Here is a 22,259-nt window from a genome sequence, read left to right on the forward strand (position 1 = left end):
TTATGTTTTGAAATTATTTAAGTCAACTTATTTTGGACTCAAGTATTTATTTGTTGTTGTTGGTGATCATCCATGAACTATGAGAATGAAAGACTGCTTCTTCCCTAGCTTAGAACGCTAGAACTGATCAGTAAAATGGTATTTTCCACTGTGGAGAAATTTACTACGTTTGTTCTTCACAGCCCACCTCTGTGGTCTTGTGGTCATAAAGCATTATGTTAATCCTAAATGCTATGTGTTCCCTATCCCATCAAACTGATATTGGATTAAAAAATGACCTCCAGAATGATTGCTAACTCTGAATTGACTTCACACTGCGGTCACAGGTGATTTGGAGATTTACAGCCTTTTAAAACATGATTTCTGTATATCACAAAGAAGATATAAGCTCCCCAAGCTGCCTCCTGTAAATGTCTCCTGTCTTTATTATTTCTTGTTGAAGAGGCTTTTCTTTTCCTTCTACAATCACAGATCCACTACTAAGCAAACTGGGGCTAACTGCAGATTTTAAATAGCACCACAAATTGAATGATCTCAGTTTTAAACCTGTCTCAAATATAATTTATGATTTTCTGTTACAGCTATTGGTTTTTGTACTTCCTGGACTGCAGTTGCAAAAACACTGATATTCTCCAGACTGTCTCAGTCTACTGGCAGAGTGCTTCTCCCCATCATTAGACAATAATTGGTTAAGGGAAACATGGTGTGAGGTACTGGGAGCTAGTGGCCTGTACTTAAAAAGCAAACTCTATTCTCTCCCTTCTAGGAACTTGATTTGGTTTCTCCCTACTTGAAATTCTATTTTGAATCTGAAAATGTTACCTAAACCCTAATTCAGAAATCCTTTGCAAGGAATCTGAATAATTTGCTCACCAAAAAAAAAAAAAAAAAAAAAAAAAGAAGAAGAAAACGAAAAGAAAGAAAAAAGAATCACAAGGAGAAGAAATAGCCAGCTACCTGCAGCTACCTGTAATCATAGCTCTGAATTGCTTTTACCTAAAAGGTGATTAGGAAGAAATTTTATTTTAACAGTTATTTCCAAGCAAAATTTCATTTTCTTATTGACAGAAAGATTCATAAATAAGCATACGAATAAGTAACAAACTATCCTGCACACTATCAAGGTAGCTTCGCACATTTCTAGGTGTGAAGAAAGGCATTGGGAACATTAATTAGCTGTGACTATAACATGTCCCAGATGAGACCAGCTTTCTTTCAGCTCCTTCACTTGCAACTAAAAGTGAAAAATGTTTATCAGCTGAGGTCAGGCTCTGGAAATGAGTAGCAAATGTAAAACACAAGCAGCACAGAATTGTTCTACATTGAATCTTGTGGGTAGATATTTGTACAGTAACCCCAAGGGTCTACTTTAACTTTTCAGAATAACTGAACTGCAAAGCAAGACACTTATCTATTCGAAGTTCATGAGAGAGACAGAAAAATGATGAACTCTTGCAAAAATTTCCCAGCCTTCTTTCGAAGAAGAACCACAAATGGAAATTTGCTGTAAAGACTAAAAAAGCTTGTAAAAATGTTAGCAAGAGGATGTGCTTCAGGCTTCTGTGTGTGAAAAATGATTTTTACTTCCTCATTAACACAAATTTGGCAAAGCTTGGTATACACTCAGCCATTTGGAAAAGAAGAAAGGCTTTTGGTGTGTCTTATGATAAAGGATTTTTGAAGTGCATAATAATTTTATTAATAATTTAGAGTAAGTTTATGTTGTTTCAGTATGTGCACAGTGGAAATGAACAACTTTTATAAATAATAAAATAGTGACTAAAGTATTATTATTTGTTGCTGTTGTTAATATGTTTCAAAAAACATCAACAGTTCCTAGCATATAGTGGAAACTTTTAAGACATGTTTCTTTCCATATATCGTATCTTTAATTTGTGCCCAAATGTATTATGCTCTAGGTAATTTAAGTGAAAAAGGAATTTATTAAAATAGGTATTAAGTGCTTCTTGGAATGATTGGGAAGTATAGATAATGTGACTCAGGAAATAAGTAGTACACAAATGTTTCATATTTTCAGCTTTATGGTGAACTCTGCCTTTTACCAAGTCTTTATTTAAAGACCTGGGAGATCCTCAAACACAGGAAGAGAGAATATACTTCTTGTTTGGGCAACAAATAAACAGGGAAACAAATGATGATGGAAATGGTATCTAGCAATAACAAGACCTAATATATATCCAGTAAAATACTAAAGGGTATGATCATGTGGTTTATATAATTTGACAAGTTAAAAATTAATTTGGTTAATATAAATGGACTATCTGGGGTATTCAAATTAAAACCTCCTGTTTATCAAAACAGTAAGCTCTTTTGTCTACTGAACCTTTAGTACTTCAGATTATTGGCAGATCCATTCTTTTGTAATGAGCACCTTTCTAGGAATGGGAAGCAATTCTAAAAGGAAGTCACTGACATCAGAGGAAGAATGAAATATTCTCCACATGGCAAAAAGGGAGGGTTATTAATAAGATCAATGACTATATTTTTGAAACACAGTGGAAATGTCTTTATTTTATAGAAATGTTCTGTCCAAGAAACCACTTCATTTTAACTTCCCTACAACTTACTTAAAATGTTTTGGGAACTTAATAACACAATTCTTCATTTAACTTATATAGTCAACTTAAAAAAATGTTTTTCCAGTTTTATTGAGAAATAATTGATATACATCCCTGTATAAGTTTTACAGAAACAGCATGATGGTTTGATTTACTTATATTGTGAAATGATTACCAAAATAGGTTAGGTTAACATCCATCTGCTGACATGGATACAATAAAAAAGAAAGAAAAAGGAAAATAAATTTTCTCCTGGTGATGAGAACTTTTAGGATATACTGTCTTAACAACTTTCCTAAATAGCATACAGTAGTGTTAGTTATAGTCATCATGTTGTACCTTACATCCCCAGTACTCATTTATCTTATAAATGGAGGTCTGTACCTTTTCACCACCTTCCTCTAGTGTCTCTCCCCCCATGCTCCACCTCTGATAACCCCAAGTCTGATCTCTTTTTCTATGAGTTTGTTTTTTTGTTGTTTTTGGTTTTTTAAGAGCCCACATTTAAGTGAGTGCAGACAAGTTGCACACATGAATTGTGTTCACACAGAACACAGTTTTTTCATCTAAATTCTATCTTTTAAAGCTTTTTTTCAACTACTGGGCCACAATCATGAGACTCTGGAGCAGATGCACCTGTTTTCATCTTTGCATCTGCTTTACATAGCACAGCACTGGACACAAAATACATGCCTAAAATTACTTACTTGAATGATTGAATGCATGAAGCTGGTCAGTTTATGACTATATCAAAAGCTATGCAATACCAAGTTTCAAGTTTAACTCAGAAAAATTTCAGTAAAATAGTAACGATTTTCCCGTCAATAATTTTATCACAGAATATTGCAGGAATAATAAAGGGATTAGAGACATTTTCAACCAAAGTAAAATGAGATTTATAATTCATATAATATGTATATTTTCTAATTACTTTTTGTATGTTACCTTATTTAACCCTCACAACAAGTTGATGCGGTAGGTGTTATAATTAATTTCATAGATGAAGAAATAGGATAGGTGAGCTATTTACCCAAAGTCAGAGAGTTGTAAGCAGTATATATTTTATGTGTATTAAGATATATGTCTTACATGGTACTGATGTATGTGTTGTATACACACATATTAATATAAGTATTACTATATTAAGTAGATAATGCATGTCACTGAAGAAAAAGATTTATGGAGCTCAAAGCAGTATTATTAGTAGATATTAATTTAAAACATTTATAAATGCAAATCTTGCCCCACTTTTTTAATGTCAACAGATCCTCAGGTTGTTCATAGTGAATTTTGTATTTCACAATGTTTAACCTACCCCAGTCTCCCAGCTCAAACAATTGATAAGTAGTACACTATCCATTTTGTCTGTATAGCATCTGGTATCCTAAACATTTTTCTACTAAAGAAAATATTCTACAGAGAAGACAACTCCACTGAAACAAAAGCTGATGGACAGAATGTTGCTTTCTTTTTAAAGATGTGTTTTAATTTATCAGTCCCTGGAGAAGCACAGGTTCTTTTCCTCCCCCATTTCTCTAAGGCATATGCACTTGCTTCAGCTCTGCCCATCTTTAAAATGATCGTTACTTCCCCAATGGCCTCTTTTGCATAATGATGTCATTTTTGCTGTCAGTACCAGTATAATGCTTTCACACAGAGAGTATAAGGAAGAAAAAAGTTGAGTAGTATTTTTCTGGAGTCTCATTTTCTCTTGTCCTCTTTCTCCTGGCCTTGTGTCTACCTGACCATATATGTGACATGAAATCATGTGGCAGTTTTATATTAATCTTTCACATTTGAGTTGGGTGAGTCATGATTCATTAAGAATAAGACTGTGTCTGCATGGAAAGTTGCTCAACATCACTAATTATTAGAGCAATCTAAATCAAAACTACAATAAGATACCACCTCACACTGGTCAGAATGGCCATTACTAAAAAGTCTACAAATAACAAATGCTGGAGAGGGTGTGGAGAAAAGGAAACCCTCCTACACTGTTAGTGGGAATGTAAGTTGGTGCAGCCACTATGGAAAACAGTACGGAAGTTCCTCAAAAAGCTAAAAATAGAGTTGCCATATGATCCAGCAATCCCACTCCTGGGCATATACCCAGACAAAACTATAATTCAAAAAGATACATGCACCCCTATATTCGTAGCAGTACTATTCATAATACCAAGACACGGAAACAACCTAAATGTCCATCAACAGATGAATGGATAAAGAAGATATGGTACATGTATACAATGGAATACTATTTGGCCATGAAAAAGAACAAAATAATGCTATTTGCAACAACATGGATGGACTAGAGATTATCATACTAAGTGAAGTAAGTCAGAAAGAGACAAATACCATATGATATCACTTATATGTGAAATCTAAAATATGACATAAATGAAATTATCTATGAAACACAAACAGACTCACAGACATAGAGAACAGACTTGTGGTTGCCAAGGGGTGGGGTGGGGGAGGGATGGAGTGCAGTTTGGTATTAGCAGATGCAAACTAGTATGTATAGAATGGAAAAACAACAAGGTTCTACTGTATAGCACAGGGAATTATATTCAATATCCTGTAATAAACTGTAATAGAAAAGAATATGAGAAAGAATATATATATGTATAACTGAATCACTTGGCTGTACAGCAGAAATTAACACAACATTGTAAACCAACTATACTTCAATTAAGAAAAAAAAAAAAAGAAATAAAAAGAATAAGATGCCTGAGCTCAGTGGCAGAATTAACCCTGAATTAGCACTGTTGAATGACATGGTTCATTTACACAGTGTCACAACTGACAAAGAAAATTCTGTTTATCAGAAGACTTGTATAGCATATCTGTTGCCACATTTTCTGGACACTCGAGCATTCCCAATTTAAATAGGTCATTATATTCTTGTAATAGTTTTTCAGGAGCAGACTTTGGTTTTCTTAAGCAGGAAATAAATATATTGACATATAATAGATAGCTCAGAAAACTGAAGACATATTTGAAGAACAAGGCTGGGGATAAACAAAAACAGAGACAGTTCCAGTGGTCTAAGGAGCAGGAAATTATAATCAAAGTACTCAGGGCATTACCCCTGCGATGGATGAAGTGGCTAAAAATCTTTTCTGTTTTTGATCGCTCTGCTCAAGGTTGAGATTCTATAGTGAATGGAATAGGACAAATGTGGATTATGTGCCCACCTACTTGCAGGATACCACGGTGGACAATTCTACTAAATGACCAATACATCAAAGCAAAATTGGGAGCTCTTACCAGAATATAAGAAAACTGATGTGGATTGGCAAAAGCAACAAATTTCTATTATAATTCTATTATAATTGTCAAGAATTAAAACACAGTTTATTACAAGGTTTTTTCAATTCACAACACACCTGAGACCTAAGTTAGACCAATATTTTCAGAGCCCCTTACCTTTTTTTTTAGCCAGAAAATGATACCAATTCATACTTGAGGAAGTTAATCAGATGAAGACAATAGCTTTATTGTGGCAGAATAAAGCTTAATCTGAGATTTTAAGCATCTTCAACTAGAGCACAGAAGTTCGATTGACCCTTGCAGAATTCATTTGAAAGATTAAGTGAAAACACCAGCTCAACACAGAAAAATAAACTGCTCCATGAATGAAGTGTTAACCAGTACTCAGTATCTCAGTCCTTTCCTGGAACGTAGGGTGGGTCACATACCTTCAGACACCTTCTCAGTCTCTCAGGCCACAAGCTCTGAGGATATAAGGAGGATCTGGGCCTCATTGCTATGGCCCTGGAGAGGTTATTGCAGTATGTAAGATTGAAAACATGCAAAAATATTCTGCGTTCTGCAAAGCTGCCTCCCCATTTTCTCTCTTCTGGACAGCAGAAAGCCGAGCAGAGCTGCAAATCTTGCACAGCAATTTGAAGACGATGGCAGGGCAGCCTCGTGTGGGAGTCCTAAACCTGACACTCTGGTCTGTCCGTGCTGGCCTCACTGCACTCTCAGCTTGTCCATCACATGGCTATGGAAGCAGAACAGGGAGCGAATGTTCTGTGTTCCTGGCCTCTAACCACATATTTGCATCCTGGCGTGTTCTCCTAGGTGTGTCTGTTCGAGAGAACCGTCAGCTAAGGTTACGCTTCTCTTTCAAGGAAGAGAGTCTTTATTTTTCACTCTTGGACTTAATTTTTTGTGGAAAAATCATGCATTAGAAGTACAGAAGGTTTTTGTTTATTGTGATTTGGTGGATTTGTTTCTTTGTTTGCTTTGTTTTTAGTAAGGAAGGATTACCAGGCCAAAATTGACCAGTATCATTTTAAGTAATATCTGCAAAACAGTCAGGATCTTAAGTAGATAAAATACTGAGTAGAAAAACTATTCCTCTTTATCATATGACAACTTCAGCCTTCCCAGGCAAGAAGGAACCGGTTTTGTCAGGCTTATAATCCAGCAGGGCTCAATTTACATCCCTGTGAATACTCCCATTAAAATAATATAAGCTCCCAATTTAAGATGGATCGCTAGTACAATCATTGTCTTCCATCCTGAGAACTGACTGAAATAAAAATATTGAAGGGAAAGCATAGTTTACGGACTGTATCATATTAGTTAAGCGATTTGAAATCGCCATTTCTGTTAAGTCAAAAATGGTTAAACATTAGCTGCTTTCTATGTTTCAAGCTAGCATAGAATGATTATATATTAACAAGGGAGGTAACTGGAGGTGATTTATAACTGAATGAAAGGTAAAAACTAGAGGGGAGTGGATTAATCGATGAACAATATGAGGAACGCCACACATCCCAGAGTATGGAAGGCTGAGGGACTTTGGAACCAATTGGGTCACTAGAGGCTGTGAAGTCAGCAACAGGAAACACAGTCAAGGGCAAGGGGCAAGTGGGGTCCCAAATCATCATTATGCAAAACAACTAAACCAAGTAGCAATCCTACAGCCAATCTCAGACCACTGGCATCTGCTAGTCAGGCAAAAGCCCGAGCAGGGTCCTTCTGCCAAGCACCCACAGTTAGAGGAAAGTTAAGGCTTCAAATGTGGCTGTCGGTATTAATTATGGGGTCATGGTCATTTTGGCATTTGGTGGAGGAAGCTTGATAGTCACACAGCTAACATGTCAGACTTCATTCTACCCCATGTAGAGATTCTGTTCAAAGTTCTAACTCAGTGAGGAGAATCAAAAGGAAACTGTACTATTTATCAAGCAAAATCGTAAGAGAACATTCTTTGCATCTTCACTTCTTAAATTCAAAACTTGCTTATGAGGAGAGCTAGCAGAATCGAGAAAATCAAGAAACTCAGACAGAAAATCTATTTTAAGAGCAAAGAGAGATAACTCAGGGAACAGAACTTAAAATAATCCAGTCTATAATTAAAAATTGGGGAAAGTATGAAATTTCTAAAATAGAGTTTGCCATGTCAAAGGAGCAATCAGAGAACAAGGTCACTGTCAAGATTAAAATACTAAGGGCAGATTTTTTTTTTTAAATAGAAAAAAAGAGATAAAAATACAAATAACCTGAGATACAAAGGACCAATAAAGGAGGTCCCTCAGAAATAAGAATTATATGAGAAAACAAACCAAAACAAGACAGAATGAAAAACCAAAGGAAACTATCAAACAAATAATGAAAGAAAATTTCCTAGAACTGAAAATAGGCACTAAAATGTAGATCGAAATGGCTTGTAAAGGCCCCAGAAACACATACTAAAAAAATCAATTATATAATACCTAATTATATTCTTATGAAGTCTTAGAACCACAAATTTTTGGAGAAAAAATATTTTTAACCTAGGATTCTATACTTGTCAAATTACAAATCAAATGTAAAGCTTAATAAAAAAATATATGAAATGACATTGGTGCCTTTCCTCTCACAAAGCATTCTTTAAAAGTCACTTCAGGGTAAACAATCCACACCAAAGAATAATCCAAGAAAAAATAACACATGAGATCAAAAAACAGTGGGCCCTACCAGGAAAGTTATGATGAGAAGTACTAGAACAACAGCAGGACAGACAACCTGGATTATATAACAATTTTAGATTAAAAACAGGAGGAAGTCTTGATGAAAGAGGCATCCAGAAAAGGGGAATCCACAGAATGGATAGTAGGATTAAAAATTTAGAAAAGCATGAATGTATAAAGGAAAATGATGAATTAAAAAAAAAAGGAGAGGGGGAAAAAACAGTTATAAACTCTAAGAAAAACAAAGTTTTATATGGCTGTCATGGTCCAGTCATAAAGCAAACGAACTGATAGAATGGTTTTAGGCAATTAAAGGAGGTGATTTATTTGAACCTCATGCTAAGAAAATTCTCCTATACATAACACAGAGTGCAGATATTGGATCAGAGGACAACTAAATGCAATCTTCTTATAGTACTTTGTTGAACAACCAGAAATTTATATAATCAAAAAATGTGAAACTACTTTTTAGCATCAACCTAAGGACAACACATAATAAACTTGTTTGTAGTTGCAATATAAAATATTAATATTAAAACATCAACAAAGTACAAATTAAAGCACAACTTACAGAAGGTAGTACATTAACATGGGAGAGAAAGTGGAAAAAGAAAAATGGAAGAGAGAGTAAGGGAAATTAAATGCTAATCTTAAAAAGTCAAGAAATACTGCTGGATGTTAATGGAACCAGAAATTGAGTTTTAAGTATATTATTTAATGTTGAAAATATAATCATTAGAAGAATTATAGTACAGTATATTAAAACTAAAACTTTATTTTTCACATTGAGGAGTCAAGAGATATTTTCTACATCTGATAGATTGAGAAATAGTTGTATAATTACATTATCTAAAAGCTGAGTTTTTCTTAAAAAGTGGAACTAGGGTTGAAGAGGAATGAGACTATAGACTGAGGGTTTTCTATAGTGAGTTTTTCTGTACAAATTCATTAGTTATCTGGGACATGTGTTGCTCTAATAAATATTCAAACAGAAAAAATTAGGGTAGAATACATAAGAATCATATTGATCTTATTGCTCTATTATGAGATTATTGGTGATTTTATTTTCTTGATTTTACTTTCTGTATTTAAAACATTTGCTTTAAAGTAGATGTATTTTTTAGTAATAAGAGAAAAACTCAGAAATATTCATAAATAATGAAAATAATATGTGCCACTTATTGAATGTCTACAATGTACCCATGTACTCTGCTAGAAATTATACATGCATTTAATCTATTCTGAAAAATGTTTAATCTATTATCATTTCCTTTCACATATGAATAAACTGAGGATCACTGTAATTTACTAACAGAGGTTCACAAAAGAATATGTCATGTTTCAAGCCTAGTTTGGGCCACCCATAACTAAGCTATTATTACCACCCCATACCACCCCAAAAACTTATGATTTGTATGGGAATGTGGCTTAGGATCTTGAAATATAGGGACCTAAAAGATTTACTGTAATTCCCTTCAATGGAGACTGATTTAAGACCAAGCACACACGTTAAGAAGACACTACTGTATTTAAAATAGATAACCAACAAGGATCTGCTGTAGAGCACAGGGAACTCTGCTCAATACTCTGTAATAACCTAAATGGGAAAAGAATTTTAAAAAGAATAGAAACATGTACATGTATAACTGAATCACATTGCTGTACACCTGAAACTAACCTAACACTGTTAATCAACTATACTACAATGTAAAATAAAAACTAAAAAAAGACATAACCATAAAAAAGAAGATGACAAAAAAATAGTTTTGCCGTAATTAATATTGATTTAAAAGTCATCTTTAAAAATCTGGCCCCATTGATCCAACTGGTTTCTGTATACTTAGTTATCAGAACAGCTGGACATTCTACATAGTCCTGGCTGCCCCTTTGTGGTCCTGTACCGTACTGCCCCTACCCTTGTTAAGAGTTTGGATTCTCAAACAGGCTTTTGAGCCTCAGATTCCTCTCTTCACCATTTACTAGCTGTTTGACATTGTTATTCTCCTTTTGGGGTCTTCATTTCTCAACCGTAAAATTAAAATTTTCAAAAAGTATTGCAACTAACCATGTCAATTGTCTTTTAAACATCCATCCCTCCCTTTTTTATTGGCAACAGAACCCCAATTTGAGGCCTAGAAATATTCCCCGCTAAATACTCTGTTTTTCTGGCTCCTTTCAAGCTAAGGGTTGCCATGTAACAGTCCCAGCCAATAAGATGTAAATGGAAGCCAGCTGTAGGCTGTGAAAGAAGCATGTTCTTTCTTGATGGAAAAAAAAAAAGATCTGGCTTCTAGACTGTTCCACCTTCCTCTGTTCTATTTGCCTCAAACAAGGACACAGTGCAAAGAGCTAGGTCTGCAATCTTGTGAGCATGTGAGGAAAAGTTCTAATTTTGACATCAACAAGACATCAGCTACCAACACTTAGATTTCGTGTGAAGTGAGAAAAATTAATGGGTCTAAGCCAGCATACTGTGGTTTTCTGCCACTAGTTACCAAATGAATTCCCAACTAATGCTAATGTCTTTCTCACAGGGTTGTCATAAAGATTCAAAGAAGTAATGAATATAAAGAATTAAGATTAGATTCCAGCACAAAGCAAGCAATAATTATTACCTGCATTGGGGGAGGAGAGGAAACGTTAAAGAAGCATAGGATTTTTCAGTTTAAAATCTAGCCCTTTGGCTTCCCTGGTTGCGCAGTGGTTGAGAATCTGCCTGCCAATGCAGGGGACACGGGTTCGAGCCCTGGTCTGGGAAGATCCCACATGCCGTGGAGCAAATAGGCCCGTGAGCCACAACTACTGAGCCTGCGCGTCTGGAGCCTGTGCTCCGCAACGAGAGGCCGCGACAGTGAGAGGCCTCCGCTCGCCGCAACTAGAGAAGGCCCTCGCACAGAAATGAAGACCAAACACAGCCAAAATAAATAAATAGTGTTCCCTTTAAAAAAAAAAAATCTAGCCTTTTCATCTCATTGCTAAGGAGAAAAAGACCCAGAGCATTAAATGACTTGCTAAAGATAACTCATATAATATTTATTTTTCTTCACCATTTATTATTGCAAAATGTGATATTTATTAAGCACTTGCTATATAACAAACATTCTGTAAGGGTCTGGGCAATGCCCTCTTAAAGCTTACATCCAATGACATATTTCAAGACTAAAACTAATATTCAACCCATTTAAGGTTTAATTGCATCAAATTACAAAGAGCTTTGATACTGAAGTTTAGCTTGTACCTTAGCAGGGAGGAGGTAGGTAGACTAGTTAACTACCAGCTCCCTTTGCTCTTTATATCAGTTATGTTTATTGTAAGATTCCAGTATACTTCATAGACTCAAACAAATGGCTGAGGCACCATAGAGGGGGCAGAAACAATGGCTATTCCGATCACCCAAATAGTAGGTTTCCATCTTACCTGAACACTGACAGTAGCATATATCAACTCCAACTCTTTTTCTGTTCTTGAATTCCTCCACTTGACTCAGAGACCAGCAGGAGAATGTTGGCTTGACCTGGTTTGAATCATATATTCACTTCTCAGTTAAGAGAATTACATCACCTTGACTGACAGATCCACCATATTGCTTACAGTGGGAGAGAAGTAATTCCCCAATAGGAAACTACTGTGCTGTCTCCAAAAGAAGGCAAAATGAATGTGGAATTGTAAAACAAATCACCTGTCTGCTTACTTAAACCAGGGCTCTAGCAAAAAGTATAGAATAAATATGACACTATGAAACTCTGATACCACCCTAGTTGTGGATGGGGTGTGGGGTTCAAAGGGAACACTACTAGATTCCTAGCCAAGTCTCAGAGTTGTCTTAGCCAGTCACTATGTGTCAGCATGTGGTGTTTTGTGATAGAAAAAATAGTAAACTTGCCTTCTTATTCTTTTCAGTATATCTTACCAATTCTCTTTTATATTCTAAGAAGTTCTTACCTGGAATATATATAAAGTGTTGTTTTTCTCCTTGCTTATGCAGACTTGTGTTTTTAAAAAAAAGTTTATGAAATAAAGTAGTTGCTCGGTCTTAGAAAACTGGGCCAGGCATCCAATTAGCATACCTCTCTTGCTAGCAGGACTATCAAGATGATTAAGGAGTGTTCCCTCTAGGAGAGGAAAAGGTGTGCTAAGCTGCGAATCAATTTGACAGACTAGTCTTCCATTGACCCTCATAAGTTCTGTTTTCTTTCACCCTTGATTCTTAAGGAACTTTACATTCACTGTTCTTTATATCCTCTTTTGCCATTGTTGTTGCAATTGATAATGTTTTGATTCCTCCTTTGTGTTTTAATTCGTTATCTTATACTCCATACTTATTATTCCAATTGCCAGTACTCTTTGGACAATTCACTGATGTGTAGCACTTTTCCTTTTGGCAGAACATAGCTAAAGGGGAAAATTTTCAGAATAGATCATGATTAGAGATAAAACTCTATTTATATGGATGGATGTTACAAGACCCTACTGATCTACTGTCCAGACTCCTTCTTCCCATTTCTCATTTCAGAGTGGCCCTCCTCCAGCTTCAGTGTGTTTTTGATGTCAATTAGCTGTACCTGCAAATCTTATTTGGTGGCCTCACCTAGGGCTATTGGAGACACTTTGCCCATAGGCACGAAGACCCAGAGTTCTTGGGAATTTACATCCCCCTGCTACTCTGAGGCCCTTAGCCAGAAGCTGATAGTGGTGTGAGTATGAATTCTCAGCATCCTGTAAGATCAGGATGAAGCTACCTTCAAAAGGACTTGACCTGAAACAACACCCTTGCTGGCTTCTTCTCCATCAATGTCATGTGCAAAGTCCTATGGCAAGAGTGGCTGTTTTGTTTAAGAACCTGCGAGAACACTGGCACAGAGAGTTTGAACAAGAGGAAAAGTGGTATAAGATGAAGTTGGGGTAGCGGGGAGAGGTAAGGGTCATATCATGCAGACCTATAAGGAGCCTGAATATTATTCATAGTACAACAGTTCACACCTACTAACTCTTTCCACCTCATAGAAAAGACTGTAATCAAAAATGGTAGCTGCAATGGGTGGCTGCCACGGCAACGAGTGAAATTAGCTGATATTTACTGTATTTGTATTTGTCATTGCTGATTAAAGAAGCCTGGGCCATGTAACTAATTTTCTACCAGGGTTCAGGCAATTAATGGCCAGGTTGTACCAAAGGAATCTCCCTATTCACCACTAAAGGAAGATAATCCTTAATTGAAAGTAGGGAGTCAAGGATCCAGAGGCATAGTGCTAATATCCAAAAGTCTTTAAGTATTAAGATCAGCTGGATAACACAACATCATGGTTTAGCTGATCTAGGCCCAATCTAAGCTGGAGCTGTGGGTTGGACACATCAATAATAGGGTTTCTACAAAATGACCTAATCAGCAAAGACTAGAATATAGAGCATTCTAAACACAACCTATGGCAGAGAAGCCAGATTGATGAGTTTCATATAAAATCATCTTTATCTGGTTCTGTTACAGTTCTACTTCCTAGAAAAGAGACAAAACGTAGTCCTTATCTAGGATTTGTACATTTATCTTACATTAGCTTACCACCACTTTTAAAATCTGGTAACTTTCCTGAAAATTACCCATGGATAGAAGCTTTTATTTTTAATTACATAATTTTCATTACATTAGGAAGCACATTTTTAAAATAGTATAAAATTAAATTATTTTGACATAAATATAATTTTCCTGAGACTTAAATTTTAATATACCAAGTTTTCTTTCAGTGCAGGCTAGACTTTCATGCTTACTAAAAACACGCTTAGCTAATCACATTATAGAATATGACTATTAGACAAGAATATTTTTAAAAGCTGCCTTAATATCCTGTAATACAAGAAAAAAACAAACTAACAAGCACATGGAGATCAACTCTTTTATCAGTCTACAAAGTTTTTAAACATCAGATTTTGACACAGGATTACTGTTCACAGGATCAGATTTCAACTTATTCCTTATTAGTAATAATGATATATGTGGTTTTATATTTTGTGTTAAAATATCAATTATGACTTAGAGTGTGAGTGCCATATCCTGCAGTTTCTCAGACACTTACAAGTGATATATGAAAATCATGTATACTTTTTCTGTTTACTGCAGATATTTAACACCAGAAAAATATTAAGAAAAATGAAATACTCTCCATATGTATGCATGCTTTTTATGAGAAAAAAAGCAGTGCTGTCAACATGCTATTTGTAGCTACTAGCAAATTTAATTTTATGATGTTTTAAAATTTTTTTGCAGTCTCACCTGAGATAACAGCTTTGAGGCCTGAAATAAATAAAATCCAAAAGAATGTAAAATAAAACTAAGAATTTGAAGATGAGTAGAACCTGAGGTGAATAAATCTTTATCTTCCCAATTTTCTTGGTGTTCATAATGAGAAATCAGCCTTACTGTCCATAATCTACATGGTATCATACAGCGGAGATATTAAATTAGTTTGATAGGATCTCCAGCTTCAAGGAGCTTTCAACAGGGGATTTTGAGAGACCTACCATGCATTGAGCTACTGTAGATTAAGTGGTTAATGCCATTATCTTATTTACTCCTAACAACTGTGTACATTAGATATTAGTATTTCCTTTGTATAGATGAGGCACTAAGTATTGAAGAGGTTAATGACTCACCAGCATAGCATAACTCTTAATCAGCAGTGGCAGATTTAAGGTCTGAATCCAACTCTCCAAACCACAAAGCTACACCCTCTCCTCTAGCACTAGCCTAATAACTGTGATATTTGTGATTAATAAGAAATCAGATCTATTTACAAAAACACTGTGTTAAATAATCACACAATTGAAGCAGAAATCCTAAACATCTAGTCTGAAGCATCCTTCTGGTTTTGCACAGTGGCTGAAGCAGAAAATTCTAGACCCACAGAAAGAGGAGCACTTTTCAGAATCAATCTCGTGTGCTTAGGAAAGAAATCGCAAACTGTTAGCAAGCAGATAGGCTGATTCGCTAAATAATTTATACTGCCTATCACTGATTTTTTTCTAAGTAGAAGAATTCACAATGAAACTACTATTGCAAAATGTTATACTTATAAGAGAGCGACTTCAACCATGACTTTCCTACCTGCTATAGTTCACCAAGTGCACACATAGTGATTCTAAGTCAATATTGATTTGGCAGCTCAATATGCTGTAAGATTTATACAGATAATTGCCAAAATTTATATTGATAATTTTTTGTAAACTGACTTTAAATTGAATCATCCTGTATATGGTGAGTTAAAACCAGGAAAAAAATAGGATTGTATGTTATGAATTTACTAAGAAAAGCCATGTGTCAAGAGCACATTTTTGAATTCAGAAAAACCTGATCAGAAATTTCACTTGTAATTTAATATTGCTTCCCCATTTATTGATAACAATTATATTTATAGCTGCCAAGAACCAACAGTATAATTACGAGAAGACTTTTTGACCTAGAACAAGAGGATAAGACATTTGTACTTAGGCTGGTAGAATGCTTTGCAGCTTGGGACCAAACAAATTCCATTATTAGCACCTCTGTTTCTTCAGCTTCTCTTTCTCTCTCTTCCCGCATCAATCTTACAAGCTTTGTTTCTCTCTTGCTCTATTCACGGATCTTTGCTCTAATAAAAAGCAAAATTTAAGAAGTTTTCTCACTCTGGCTATACTTTTTACTGCTCAAGGTACAGCACGGAGAATTAAGTTTTCAAAAACCAACTGATAAAAAAGGAAGAAAAAGAGATTAAAGAACATGAAAGTGCTACAGAGATAGACTCAATAAAAAATGTATAGAGTTTTTTTTTTTTTTTACTCTGAATTTTCTTCTTTTGAGGACAACCATGTTCTCTATAAAGTGCATTTATCTGAAATTATTTTTTTCCTATTTTTATCAATTCTTCATTAAGTTATTGATATATTTTAAACAACACACATTCCCTGTTTTTAAACAACGCACATTCCCTGTTTTACTTCTTTCTACAAAATATAGATAAAACACTCCTTCCAAAGATGTTATTCTCCCAGTACACAGGATATGAAATCTTCACAGAAAAGTACAAAGGGAAAAGAAAGCTAGTAGGTTGGTAATGGGACATAGGAGAAAAACTTGGACAAAGGTACAAGCATACAATTCATCTTCGTTCTCTTCACACAAAAATAATAGTAATGGCAAAAGGAAATGTGAAGGTGAACAATCCCCTCAGAATCCACAAACAATCCAAGGATAATGATGAAATCTTCCATCTCTTGTAATACCCATCAGTAAGAAACAACTGAATCCTGCTATAGTCTTAAAATAAAGGGTTCTTATTTAAGATAACTTCTGCATTTAAGGTAATATTTACCATAATATGCCACACTTGGTATTCAAACACATAATAAGCTAAAGTAAGTCTGTCCATGACTCCCTTTCCTTAGTCTCTCTCTTTAACAAAATCCATCAAATAAATGTATAAGGTAATAACAACTCAAAAATAGCATTGCTACTTGTCTTTAGTCATTGAAAAATTTGTTTAGGATACTATAAGTTCAAATATCAGATTTGTCTATGGGCACTACAGATTTATATAAATCATGCTTCTCTTTAACCATCTTAGTGGAACTATCAAATACTGGGGATTAATTAAATTATGATTCAACTATTCAAGACAAAGCATTCAGCTAGAAAGAATATCTAGTGCTATGGGAAAATAGTCATTTTATTTTGCTAAGTGGAAAAAGCAAGTTACATAATTTTATATTCAATACACCTTAATTTTGCAGAAGTGTGCAGATACATAAAAAGACCAGAAGGTCATATAACAAAATATGAATAGTGATTACTTCTACATGATGGATTGTCAGGTGTCTCATGTGGTTGATTTTTCACTTCTTGTGATCTCAGCCAGTGTAGCTGAATTGTTCTTTTCTGAAAGTATACAATACCTTTCTTTTTACCTGTGCCTTTTCTCTCTTCCTACATCTTAACTCTTTTGAAAAACTGTTCAGATTTTGTTGCCTTCATACCTCAGTTTCCTGAATGGACGAGCTAATGTGAACAATCTCTCCACAGAACTCTTAAAACCAAATCTAAGCTTCTTGAGGGCAGGATCCATAGCTTATAATTTGTAGCTTCTGTAGCAGTAGAAAGTGGTTTGGTAAAAACCCCACAGAATTAAAAATGAATTCTCCAGAAAATACTCAGATGTGTACGTATACACACACACAAACACACACACACAGGCACACATACACACTTTTTTATCTCTTTTTTTCAGTGGTGGCTCTTGAGTCTTATATATTTGACCTAATCATCACCATGTCAAATCACAAAATCTCAGCTGAAAGGAATCTGGAGGACCCTCCTTACCGTGCTGACTCTCCTCCATAGTAGTGCTTCTGCATCTAGCTGGGCTTAAGTATCTCCAGCCGCAAAGAATTCACTGAACATATGGGACTTATTCTATTGCTACATATCTTCTAAACATTGAAATTTTTTTTAATGCTTTGGCAAAACACATACATGCTTAAATTTTTAAAAATTCCTATCATACCCACTAGATAACATTTTAATACTTTATAATAAAATTTTAAGCTCAAAGGAATTGAACACATAGAATCCTGGTTTCTTCATGTTGATTGCTTTCCTTACATTCAATATCTATCTTAATTACTTAAAGTGTGTTATTTAAAATTTATCTGATTACAGAAAATAAAATATGAAAACAATGCAAGCTATTATTGTATGTTTATCGACACTTTTTACTCCATCACTTGAATCCTAGTCCTTATGTCTTGATCTTTTAAGTTTTAAGTTCATATGGATAAAGACCAAAGTTACATTTTCACCATGGTAGACAACATGGAAAATAAATATATTGGAGTAGGGGACAGCAAACTTCTCCTGGAAAGGGCCAGGCAGTAAATATTTTTGGATTTGAGGACCATAGGTCTCTATTGCAACTATTCAACTCAACTACTCTAGGACAAAAGCAGTCACAGACAACATATAAATAAATGGGTGTAACTATGTAGCTGTTCCAGTAAAATTTTATTTATAAAATCAAGCAAGATCTGGATTTGGCCATTGTTTGCTGGTCCCTGTATAATTGGAGAATTACTCATGCTGCTATCCTAATGAACTGCATGAAGCAGATCACTATCCCAACAGGGGGGCTATGAAGATCACTATTAATCAATTGAGTGTGTATTTATTAAGCCCATCATGTGAGTTTAGCATTGTAATCAATAAGGCTTTACAAGATTATAATTTAAACATCGTCTAAGAAAACAGATTTAAGAGTATGCAACAAAATCAAGTAATTCAGCACAAAATATCTATTTCAAAGCATGAAGTACCATCTGTGTATGCATGTGTGTACACACTCACTCATGTACCACTATTCTTGGTTCCTCCACTCCCCAGCCCACTCCCCAGGGAAATGTAGATAAAATATTTAAATGGCTCTTGTGAGAGTAGAAGACATGCCAAGTTATTTTATTCCCTCATTCTTAAGTTTTCCAGAAGAAATAATAGTAGCAGTTTCTAGATGGTCTACTGTGAGCGATCTTGGCTTTGACCAAAAAAAAAAAATCTCCCAACGTGTCTCCAAAGTGTGGCTTGGGAGTAGTGGGGGATGGAGAGTAAATGTTGACTCACAATCTGAAAGTAGACGCACTTTCCTTGATCCTTAAAAAGTCCACCACTACGCCTTAGCAGATGTGTGGTTTAGTTCATAGGTTTGACACACATAATGTTTATTTCCCAGCAGTTATGAAAGATTTATTAAATTCAGATAATATTGAAGATTTGTGTTTTGCAATCTTTGTATATCATTAACATCTTGTTTGAAAAAGGACTAATACTGTAATTCAGGAAAAAAATGTTTCTAGCTTATTTAAAAACAAATTTTAAAGACAATTTTTTGAAAGCAGATTTAGGTTTACAACAACATTGAGAAGAAGAAACAGAGATTTCCCACACACCTCAGCCCCCAGGTGTATGTAAAGTCATTATCAACATCACTCACAAGTGTTACATTTTTCCCAAGGATGAACCTACATTGACACATTATAATCACCCAAAGTCCATAGGGTTCTCTCTTGATGTACAGTCTTTGGGTTTAGACAAATGTATAATGACATATATCCATCATTATAGTATCATACAGAGTATTTTCACTGTCCTGAAATTCCTCTCTGCTCTGCCTAATCATCTTCCCCATCCCAACCCACCCATGGCAACCACTGATCTACGTACTGTCTGCATAGTGTTGCCTTTTCCAGAATGTCACCTAGTTGGAATTTTTCAGTATGTAGATTTTTCAGATTGGCTTCTTTCACTTAGTAAAATGCATTTAAGCTTCCTCCACGTCTTTTTTTTTTAATAATTATAATTGTTTATTGACCATTTATTCTTTTTCTTTTTTGCACTGAGATGCAGCTTTGTTTATAAGATAAACATTAAATATTATAATATTTGGAAACAACCTAAATGCCCCATATTAAGTTATGTAAATGTTGATATGTGACATATGACAATGGGATATTATTTATCCATTAGAATAATAATCATGAAAGATTTTAATAGCATGGGGAAAGGCATGTTTTATGCTAAAAGAAAGACACAGAATACAAGATGTAATAAAAATACTTCAAAAAATAAAAGAAAAAACATGTATCAAAATGGACAGTGTTATCTTTGGTTGGTAATTTTTTTTCCCTTTCCTTCAACTATTCTTTTTTTTTTTTAAACTAAAACAGTGTTGTTTATTGTACCTTTATAAATATAGGGCAAACACTTCAGTCTCACATAATGATTTTTGCTTTTAATGACATTTTAATATTAATATCATCCCTATACTCTCTGTGTTTTCTTTTTTTTAAAATTTTATATTGGAGTACAGGTGATTAACAATGTTGTTAGTTTCAGGTGTACAGAAAAGTGATCCAGTTATACATGTATTTATTCTTTTTCAAATTCCTTTCTCATTTAGGTTATTACAGAGTACTGTAAGCAGAGTTCCTTGTGCTATATAGTAGGTTCTTGTTGGTTGTCTATTTTAAATATAGCAGTGTGTACATGTCAATCCCAAACTCCCAACCTATTTCTGCTCCCCACCCTTCCCCCCTGGTAACCAGAAGTTCATTCTCTAAGTCTGTGAGTCTGTTTCTGTTTTGTAAATAAGTTCATTTGTATCATTTTTTTAGATTCCAGATATAAGTGATATCATGTGATATTTGTCTTTCTCTGTCTGACTTACTTCACTCACTATGACAACCTCTAGGTCCATCCATGTTGCTGCAAATGGCATTATTTCCTTCTTTTTAATGGCTGAGTAATATTCCATTGTATATATGTACCACACCTTCTTTATCCATTCATCTATTGATGGACATTTAAGTTGTTTCCATGTCTTAGCTATTGTAAATAGTGCTGGAGAAAACCATAATTCAAAAATATACATGCACCCCAATGTTCACCGCAGCACTATTTTCCATGGCTTGATAGCTCATTTCTTTTTAGCGTTGAATAATATTCCATTATCTGTATGTATCACAGTTTATCCATTCACAAACTGAAGGATATCTTAATTGCTTCCAAGTTTTGGCAATTATGAAAAAAGCTACTACTATGAACTATGATGTTCAGGTTTTTATGCGGACATACGTTTTCAACAACTTTGGGTAAATACCAAGGAGCGTAACTGCTGAGTCGTATGTATAGTAAGAATATATTTAGTTTTATAAGAGACTGCCAATGTGTTTTCAAAAGTGGCTATCATTTCACATTCCCACTAGCACTAAATAAGAGTTTCTGCTGCTCCAAATCCTCACCAGAATTTGGAGTTGCCAGTGTTCTGGATTTTGGCCATTCTAGTAGGTGTATAGCGGTATTTCGTAGTTTTAATTTGCATTTCCCTAATGACACATGATGTGGGACATATTTTCATATGCTTATATGCCATCTGTATATCTTGTTTGGTGAGATGTCTGGCTTTTTTTTTTTTTTTTTTTAATAATCCAGTTTGCAAAGGGAAGTCACTCTTTCTCTGCACAAGTTTTCTTAATACATTAGCCAGCTTGATCATTTAAAACACGTATTCCATCTTTTCATGTAATACATACAAGCATGTGATTATTAACATGTATATGTAATGTGGGTATTACACGGCCTCATGTAACTTGATTCACAGGTAAATATAACTTCAGGCATACCTGGTTTTGTTGGCTTAAAATGTCACCAGGACTCAGCTTTTATTATATCTTACTTCAGTTTTCCCCCATGCTGGCTTAATTTCAACATTCTAAGTGATGAGAAATGGAACCCACAACCTATCAAGTTAGTAGAAAAAATATAACATCTCACTTTCAAGAGTCTTAGAAAAAGTCTCTGCAGTCTATCTTGTGGGCTATGAGGGCCCTGTGCTCATCCTTGAACTAATCACTAGGGACAAGTTGCTGTCGTGCTCAGATTGCCTGGGCCAAAGTTTTAAATAAAACCCTAGAGTCAGGGGTGGAGCCCCATGTACAGTAGAAACATATGAAGAATAGAAGGTGAGTGTTTTCCCGAAGGAAAATTTTACAGTAGTAAAAGAAGGAGCATTTTATGCTGAATGGCTAATTCCAGCAATGCCGCAACTAGTCCAGCATTCTCATTGCACAGATGAGATAACAAAGAGATTGGTTAAAGACCAGTCGTTACTTAAGACCAGTAATTGGATATGGAAGAATTGAT

General features: G+C 34.9%; 1 long non-coding RNA gene across 2 annotated transcripts in view; it reads right to left on the reverse strand.

Moving 5' to 3' along the window:
- The window catches only part of LOC309637555, a 172,372-nt gene that overhangs the window by 113,779 nt on the left and 36,334 nt on the right, over nt 1-22,259 (reverse strand). The window contains exon 2 of one of the 2 annotated variants that reach the window (XR_014250648.1): nt 11,966-12,062. This is a non-coding gene — a long non-coding RNA (uncharacterized lncRNA). Of the gene's footprint in view, nt 1-11,965; nt 17,859-22,259 lie in introns of those variants that run through there. The other variant, XR_014250649.1, reaches the window with a different exon arrangement.

This window comes from Balaenoptera physalus (assembly GCF_965194825.1).
Source record: "Balaenoptera physalus genome assembly, chromosome: 11".
Classification (NCBI taxonomy): Eukaryota; Metazoa; Chordata; class Mammalia; order Artiodactyla; family Balaenopteridae; genus Balaenoptera; species Balaenoptera physalus.